The 9,921-nt window shown below is 29.6% G+C and overlaps 1 pseudogene; it reads right to left on the bottom strand.

The window, feature by feature from the left end:
• Positions 1 to 900: 900 nt before the first annotated feature.
• LOC126552268 (uncharacterized) lies at positions 901 to 6,267 on the bottom strand (annotated as a pseudogene).
• Positions 6,268 to 9,921: the final 3,654 nt, after the last annotated feature.

Here is a 9,921-nt window from a genome sequence, read left to right as displayed (position 1 = left end):
TCGAGCTCGGCAGTAGCGGCATAAAACAGATTAAAACACGATGTACGGCGGCGGAGACGGACTGACTGGCCACGGGCTACAGTGTTGCCCGAACGGCAAAATCATAGCTAACAGTTGCATTCATGCAACATTATTATTTTTATTTTTTTCTGTTCTTAGAACTACTGGTATGTATAGTTTGATTACACCATTGTATTCGTGAAATAATTCTGATTATTTTGATATCATATTTGTTTACTGTTAAGTGTTTATTTATACTTTAATAATTCCTGAAACTAATGAGTGATTGTACATTGACCAAATCGATATATGATAACTTTGGAGAATCATAATATTGATAATATATGTGATATCAATAATCAAAAAATGTGTACCGCTTATCGTACATCTAAACTATGTTGTACAACTGTCGTTTAGGTTTTTTCGATAAATGGTACAAAGATAATCCATGATAAACTCCGGTTGCACGAATGCAACTATATGCGTACAAACTTCTTATCTGTCTACACACGCTATCGACTTGTTGGTTGATTACAAAATAATTACAAAACGTTTTATATTACCTATATTTTTACTTTCTAGACACATTATTCTATTCTGTGCTAGACACTAGTTTTATAAATAATATTGTACGTGTTTTAGTTTTTATATTTTTATATTACAATGTCGAATCATAAAGGACTTAGTGAACAAGAAATGCTTTATGCGCTGTTTGAAATGGTAATCGGAAAAAAAATCCCTGGAAAAAAAATCCCCGGGAAAAAATCCCCGGGAAAAAATCCCCAAAGCAACTATTTAAAAAATATTAGTTAGTAAAAAAAAAAATAATAATAAATAATATAATATTAGTCAGTTATTAATAATCAAAAAAATATATAAATAATTATAGTCAGATTCGGTTCAGTCGGTTCGTTTTCTTATATTGTTAGATACAGCTGTCAAAAAGTCTTCAATGCTTAATTTATCTTCACTTTGTCTTATAACTAACTCTTTCAAGCGGATATTTATTGTTTGGTTTTGTCCTCTTTTTGTACGTCTTGGTTCACCCAAAGCATCCAATGCTAACTGTGCTCGATCGGCGTCAATTTCATTTTAAATTTTCCTAAAAAGTTTCCATATTGTAGGATGTTTTTGACCAACTAGTTTGGAAAACCTATTATTCCACCCTTCAACGATGTTGTTGGTTCTGTGGCAGTAATTGAGGGTGGTTTTATTTACATTCCACACAGATGGTGGGAACATTGGTGGCAGTTTTCGAAACCTCATGTTATTTTCGTCGTTTCCAATTCTTCGATACTTGCCATTTACATAATACGAATCAAAATAATCTAATAAATCCATAAGATTTTCAGGTAAACTATTTTTTAAATATTTCATTCCATCTTCTACGAGGTGCAATGGAAGGAATGCAAGTGCATCAATCATTCCACATTGTTTTTGAAACTCTTCATCCTTATGGTATTTCGTAGCAAAGCCCAATTCTTGGACTTTCCTGAACGTCGATTGACATAAGTGATAGAAGCAGCCTTTTATACCAATATGGATACCAATTACTTCTTTAGCTGCTTCAATAACTGCGCTTTCAAAATCGAGATGTAAACATTTGGGGTCAGGGTATAAATTTCGTTCAGCACATTCATCCATTATAATTTGAAACATTTCTACGTATGTATTTCTAGTTTTCCTTTGTAAAATACAGTAAATCGTAGTTACAAATATATTATTTTTACAATTACATTTAAAACTTTTAGTTCTGGATGTACTAATTGGTTACTAATTCAGTAATAGGTACTTATCGAGGGCTATGATAAAATTGTTATCGACAATAATTTGTCGTGCTACATTAATTTATTATTCCTACTTCAGTCCTAGTAATTAGTAATTAGTAATTACTAATATAATATTATGTATTATTTTACCCACCATCTCCAATTAGTTATGACAAAATTATTAATATTTGAGAACATATTTATAACACATAAATATATAAGTGTCTTAACTATATGTAAATTATTAAATTAAAATAAATCTTACCATTTTTGTCGGCAGAATGATTGTGTTCATGGATCTCCCTTGGATTACTATTTTGAAGCGATGTTTTTAAAATAGCTAAACATTTAAATTAACTATATTTTGCACACCTCCATCTCTTGAAAAACGTACAGTCTTTTTGGTGTACATAAGTATAACCATTTAAGCAAACTTTATAGTTCCCTTGATTAGATTTAATGAATTCCATAGTCTCATTGATTTCCATAGCCGGACAATTACGGCCTCTCTCGCACAATCACACAAATCAAAGTTACTTAATAGGATCTGAAGATGTACTAACCGTAACCGTTTATGTTATAATAACGTATAGATACCAAATAGTACGTGTAAATAATAATTTTATAATTTGTATTTTCCCAATTTCACATTTTATTGCTCTATGCCAAGGGTGGGCAATTAGCGGCCAGCGAACCTTCTTTATCTGTTAAATGCTTTCTTATTGCACACTAAATTTGTAGTACGAATGTACCGTATAAATTGCAAGCCTCGATCTATCATTGTTCAGACTCAACGTGTATCAGTCAGTGTCCAGTGAGTTAATCAAGTTATATATAGTATTATATAGTCATTCCGCTTGGCGTTGCCCGCGAGACTCTTATGATTAGAGCCCGGATTTGCATGTTTTTGCAAATATTTTGCTTTTAATTCTTTTATATTTTCGTTAATAATCTTCAGAATCATACTAATTGGAATTCACTGCTAAATTTTTATTTTGCATATTTTTGCATATTTGACCATAAATGCATATTTGAATTGAATGCGCCGTTGCGAAAATTTTGGTCAGTAACAGTAATATTTATGTATTTATTTATACATTTATTTTTATTATTTTATATTTTTTTCATATACTTAGTACAACTTTGAATTTTTAAATATAAATTTTGTAAATGCATATTTGTTGCATATATTAATGATATATATTAATTAATAATATAGGTATAAAGATAATATTATTATTTTTATTATTATAATATTTTAATACTAAATAGTTGCTTTGGGGATTTTATTTACCGGGGATTTTTTTACGGGGAGTTTTTTTCTGGGGATTTTTATTCCGGGATTCGTTTGAAATACCAGTGGATTCTGATGATGAATTTGATGAAAATGACTTTGATGAGTTAAATGAGTTTGTAACTGTAGAATATATAGATAGTTATCTAAATTCTAATAAAGTAGAACTACCTGTCATAGATGAAAATTTGGTATTTGTTGAATCTTTAAATCATAATAATCCTATTGTTACATATGTACCTCATGATGTAACTAATGATGTATTGCTGCCCTCTACTTATACTAATAATTTTTCTGAAAATACCACTCAACCAATGTTTCTATATCTGATGTAATGAACTCCAGTATTACTGTTCATTAACATATATATATGTATTTTTAAGTAATATCAGAAATACCATATATTAAAAGTTATTCAATTATAAATCAATTAGTTATAATTTACTTTACAGTTAATTATAATACAAAATAATTAATTACAATTTGTGATACAGTTGAATATAAAGTAATCAATTACAATTTGTAATACAGTTGAATATAACATAATCAATTACAATTTTGTGATACAGTTGAATATAATATAAAACATTACAATTTTGTAATACAGTTGAATATAACATAAAATATTATATGTAACATTTATTCATTCACAAGCTTATTTCGGAGTATTGACATATAAAACTCATGTGATTACAGACAAGAGACTCGCGAGAGACCTAACCTAACCTAACCTAACCCCAACATGCTTTGTACGCATACGCGCAGTCTTATCATGCGCAATGGTCTTATCATATCAAATATTATACTTTATATTATAATATTTTTCAATAATTAATTAATAATAATATTATTGTGGAAGTAAGTATTGTTTACTTTTTTTTTATTTATTTGACTCGTTAAAAGTTAATAAGTTAAAAATAAGTTTCTTTTTCGTGTAAAAATTAATATAAAACTTTTTTATTCATAATATGATGGAAGTCTTACTATTTAAAAATAATGTATGTAATTGTATTAATTGTATAAATTAATAATAAATAATACAATACTAAATATTAAATATAATAATGATTAATTTTTCATAATTGTCAAACATAATATAATAGTATAAAATAATAAAAATTAAATATAATAATTCATTTTTCATAATTGTTGTCAAAAACATAAATACTGGTTAAATAATAAGTATTAAATAGCATGATAATTCATTTTTCATAATTGTCAAACATATAATATAATAGTATAAAATAATGATAAAATAATAAAAATTAAATAATAATTCATTTTTCATAATTGTCAAACATATAATATAATAGTATAAAATAATGATAAAATAATAAAAATTAAATATAATAATTCATTTTTCATAATTGTTGTCAAAAACATAAATACTGGTTAAATAATAAGTATTAAATATCATGATAATTCATTTTTCATAATTTTCAAACATAATATAATATAATAGTATAAAATAATAATTAAATATAATAATAATTCACTTTTTATAATTGTTGTCAAAAAAAAACATATAATAAAAAAAAATTATTCATGTTGAAAATATGTATGGTCTACTCCTGTGTGAACGTAGGATGTCATCTTGTTACCATTCAAAATGTCCTTACACATAACAATTTCATTTTCTGTTGGTTTTGGTAGTAATGGAATGTCCCTTTTTTTAATTGATTTTTTTAGAGAGCACTTAACATTTTTTATTGAATTTTTTTTTTGAGCCTTTCTTCTCAGAATATTGGTCTCTTTGTTGAATTATTTTCTTTAACGGGTTTAAATTTTCTTCCTCAGCAGGCTTCACATTAGGAACTTTCATATAAGAAAGTGCTTTGTCCAAGTACTTCAAAACATTGGGAATTTGATCTTCATTGGTAGATTGAGCATAACCAAGCATCACTTGTAATTTACTTACAAGTTCTTGTCGAGATTTGGAAATTGTATCCTCTGTGATTTCCACTGGCTCCAAAAGGGTTTATGGTTTGAATGATTTCGTTTTCCCCTTGTATAGCTATTGATGTGAATTCATTTTCAATGGGTGTTTCACTTATCCTGCTAGCACCAATTTTATGTATATGCTTACATATATTTAAATAAACCCTACTGTCAATGCAAGAACATTAGTATGTATGAACACACACATTACATGTTCTGCATTGCAAGGGGCATAAATTTTCAATACACACCTTTTTCAAATTTTCTACCTTATATGTATGACTTGGATCTTTATGTGATGTAACGAACCATATACATTGATTTTCAGAATCTTGACTAACATAACTGTCTTCAATTTTCAAACTTTTCAAATGACCATCTCTTATTCGTCTTATTTTCTCTGTTGGTTTGTTTTTTGCTATTTTAATAATGCGTTCAAACATAACATCTCTCATTAGGTCAAATAACTTATGAATGGCTTTATCTAAGCGAATGCATATCTTGCCATCTAAGTAGGTATACTTTATTTTTTATGTAAATTTTCAAGATGCATATTAGTGTTTAAACCTGTATGTTTCCGGTAACAGAAAGCCCAACATTTCTTCTTGTTAATGTAATTAGTGCAAAAATATGTATAGAACATCCAAGTATCTTCATCTTCTTGAAGCTCATTTAAAAAGATTTGTAAATTCACTTCAAATTCACCTTCATTTTCAACATCAGTTGCTAAAACATAGAGACTTTTTTTTACAATCTCTCTTTTTTCTTTGTTTTTAATTTTAGAGTTTAAGTTGGCGGTCCAATTTTTATTAACATGCCACCAACACAGCAAATGAAATTGAGAGGCACCCATCACTAGTTCCCAAGCATTATAAAACTGAGGTGCATCATCAGACATGAACACTTCTGCTTTAATCTGCAAACCAACAGCTTCTTTTACTTTTTCAAAGAATAATATCATGGAAGAAGTGTCTTCTTTATTAGAAAAAAAAAATGAAACTGGAACACCATTCCCATACTCATCGATTACGAGTAGAGTGAAGAGCTGAATTTTTGGTTTCTTTGCGTTTATCCCATGTGTTCCATCAATGCAAATACGATTGTAGTGACCTAATAATTCAACATTTCCCTTTGAAAAGGAGTCATAATAATTAATTGGAATAAACTATCACTTTTGTCGTAATGAAGTATAACAGTATCCTCTTTTTCGAGCAGAGTGTGAACTAGAATATCTACACTAACTTCATCATCTTCATGCAATTTCATCGTATATTAGCCAAGTTTGAAATCACGTTGGATATTACGTAAGTCCTTTTTTTCTATATAATGGATACGTTCAAACTTCTCAGGATCTAGATTACTTATATTTCTTATGTCTTGTATTATTCGGTCCATAGGAACACCTTGACTAAGCTTTCCTTAAAGGTGAAGTATAAAAACTGTACAACATTAAATGACAAACTGAATGAGAGCCTATGGTACTTACCTGCAATACAAGCTCGTTCGTCATTTGATAATACCATTCTTGTGACCTCACATTTGTGACCCAGATGTAAGCGAATGAAATCTACATTGACATCAGTTTCTTTGATTTCCACACACATTTTGGATGGGCATGCAACTGAAATCTTATTTGTACCCAAACTTTTAAGAGCTCTCTTACGCCCTTCAGTCTTTATAACTGGCATAAATGATCGATGGCAAAAGAATTCTTTGCGAGTCTTACTACCATTAGAAATTTTTCTTTGACCTGAACATCTGACATATCTACTTCGAGTTTCCTTTTCAATTTCCAGTTTCCAATCCTTGAATTCTATAAGTTGAATAAAAAAAGGTTTCATATTTTACAAAGTTATAGGTACGTAATATACATATTCAACTCACTGTTTTCTCCGTCAAAAGTAAAGTGTTCTATTGTTACAGTAATGTTGTGTTCAGAACTCATGTGGGAATATAGGTCATTGTACCGTTTAAATGAAAACTTGCATATCGCACAGACAATACGACTTTTATATTTTTTTACAAAAAGTTTCCACTCTTCAGAAAGTTAAGCAGTAAATAAAAATAACTACTAAATAACTATACGTTTTTTAGATTGACACTTTCTTTATAAAATTTAATTTTTGCTTATTTTTAAAACTATTTATATACATTTGAAATATTCTTTTTTAGTATTTTTTAATTTTTAGTAAATATCAATAAAAATATTTTGGCCAAGTCGTTAACTCGTTAAGTTAAACGTTAACCTTTGAAAAAAAAGAACTTAACTTAATTTAAAGTTAAAATTTTCTAATTTTCAAAATAAAAAATTTCAAACACATAACAATGTTTATTAGATAATTTTTCTTATGCATAAGAAAATTACTGGGCAAATTTAAAATGATACATCATTACATCAAAGTATTAACTAACTATCAAAAAACCTACTTTTCTAAAAATACCATTCAAAGATTTGCAAAATTATTATATATATATTAAATATTTTCAATATTCTTTGAACTAAAATTAACTTGAAGTTACACGTTAATCGTAAAAACGTAACTTATTAAATTAAGTTGAGCTTTTGCAATAAACAAAATAAAATTTGATTTTTTTCTATTATTATTATTTTTATACCTAAAAAAAATTGAATTGATTTTTTTTTATGCAATACAAAATAAAACAAATTTTAACCACACCAATTACGTTTAAGTTGTCATTCCTAAGTCTTAATATAGTATTTTTTATCGTGAGGGAACTTACATATTATGTACCCGTTCCTGCTATGTTTCGTGTGGGAACTTACTAAACCCCTGCATTTTAAACAATGGACCGTACAAAAGGACCGTTTACCTTTTTTTTGGTATTATAAATTTTTGTATTTTTGAACTAATTTCGGTTTTTACGGGCAACCCTTTAATTTATAAATATTATTCGTGGATAGGTACGTGAAACTTTTAGAGTATATTATTACAATTTATATACCTACACAATGACATTTTCAAATGTAGAAAAAATAAATTTAACCTACTATAACTTTAACTTTTTAATTCATTAATTCAAATTTAATTAAAATAAATAATGCGATACATACTAGTGGTACCGGTCATAAAATTATGGGCATTTTCGAAGTGACGAATTAGTATAGACTTCTTATTACAGCCGTAAGAACAGATATCGCAGTTGTACTGGAATTTATTATGCTTTATTTTTTGGTGACGTAAAAGATGATCACGCCTTCCATACTCCAATTTACAAATATTGCACTGATACATAATATAATAAATGCTGAATATTAATATGAATGATAACTGTACGAATAACTGTAAAATCGACAAATGTAAATCGTAACTATCGTTTGACGTTTATAGTTTATTCGTTCATCGGTTGCTATTAAAGTGGTAATTCCAAATTCGCAATAAATCGCACGTCTAAACGTCTAATTATATTTCTATATATGATATATATGACTAAAAATCTATTGACTATTGTTATTTATTATAACGGCTATAGTCTATAGGTTTATCGGTCTTTTTTCATCGGGATTTACAAGATGTATAATAAAAGATACATAATAATAAAGATAATAAAGATGATACAATAATATGTTTATGTTCAATGTTGTGTATAGTAGGTATACGTACAATGTGTCCGTGAAAAAATAATAATATTGTTCGTAACTTCGTTAGATTCAAAAGTAATAAAATTCATGAAATGGCGAGAACTACCAATTTACCATTTAACTCGTTAAGTTAAGTAAATTAAAGTTACTTTTTTTTACATATTTAACTCGTTAATAGTTAAACCTAACTTGGTTTAAAAAAGTTTTTTTATTTTTTCATATAAAATATAATTATCATACATATGAAATTTGAATATTTCCCACCTAAAATACCGTAAATTCATGTACGGTTTTAAATTGTATACCATACACCGTAAATGGAACAAAAAACCTGTATATGTACGAGACTGCGCGCATGCGTACAAAGCATGTTGGGGTAACAAGTAATGTAGCGGCGAGTCTCTTGTGATTACAGCGTCTATGAATGATAAGGGAAGATAGTGGGATAGTGATAATACACTCGGTTGGCGGTACTGATCCCGATAAACTCGTGATATCACGGTGATAGTGAGACGGCCGTATCGCTCACTCTCGCGATTTCTCCCGATGACAGCGTGGTTTATGAAAGGCGGTGGCGTAAAGAGTGGCCTGGTCGGACAGTACAGACTTGCGTCTGTACCCACGACTACTATGGGCGGGTCTCCTTATCGGCGGCGGCACTTCTTGTCGGCGTCGGCACTTCCCTCCGGTGACAGCGTGGTTGAGGGTAGGTGGCGGTACAAAGAGTCGACTGGTCGGACAGTACAGACTTGTGTCTGTACCCACGACTATTATGGGCGGATCTCCTTATCGGCGGCGGCACTTCTTGTCGGCGTCGGCACTTCCTCCGGTGACAGCGTGGTTGAGGGTAGGTGGCGGTACAAAGAGTCGACTGGTCGGACAGTACAGGCGGTGGTGCGATAGCACAGTCCAAACAGTTGGACAGTATAGTGTTACCTATACCCACAACTGTTGAACTGTACCGCGGATGGATAATTTTCGATGACGGCAGTTGCCCTTTTCTGCATGTTTACGCGTAGACGCCCGTAATAATATTGATGATTCTGACTATCGCATCTAGTGATATTCCCTATCTGGGTTATCAATTATTCATAGTTCGTTGTGTGGTAGATGTTTAATTATTTATTCATATATAAATAAATATATCTTGGTATTAGTTAATTGAGTAATTGATGGGAAAATGATCTGACGTCGAAACTGGTTTTCTCGCTTGCGCTATCTATTGTCACGTTTTAGCGTAATTATAGCGAATTGGGCGATATCAGTGGCGGCGCGTAGCGATGCGTTTACGCGCAATATACGTATTCGTTACACTGAAA

Source organism: Aphis gossypii, chromosome X (genome assembly GCF_020184175.1).
Source record: "Aphis gossypii isolate Hap1 chromosome X, ASM2018417v2, whole genome shotgun sequence".
Taxonomy (NCBI): domain Eukaryota; kingdom Metazoa; phylum Arthropoda; class Insecta; order Hemiptera; family Aphididae; genus Aphis; species Aphis gossypii.
This window is presented reverse-complemented; position numbering and strand designations above follow the sequence as displayed.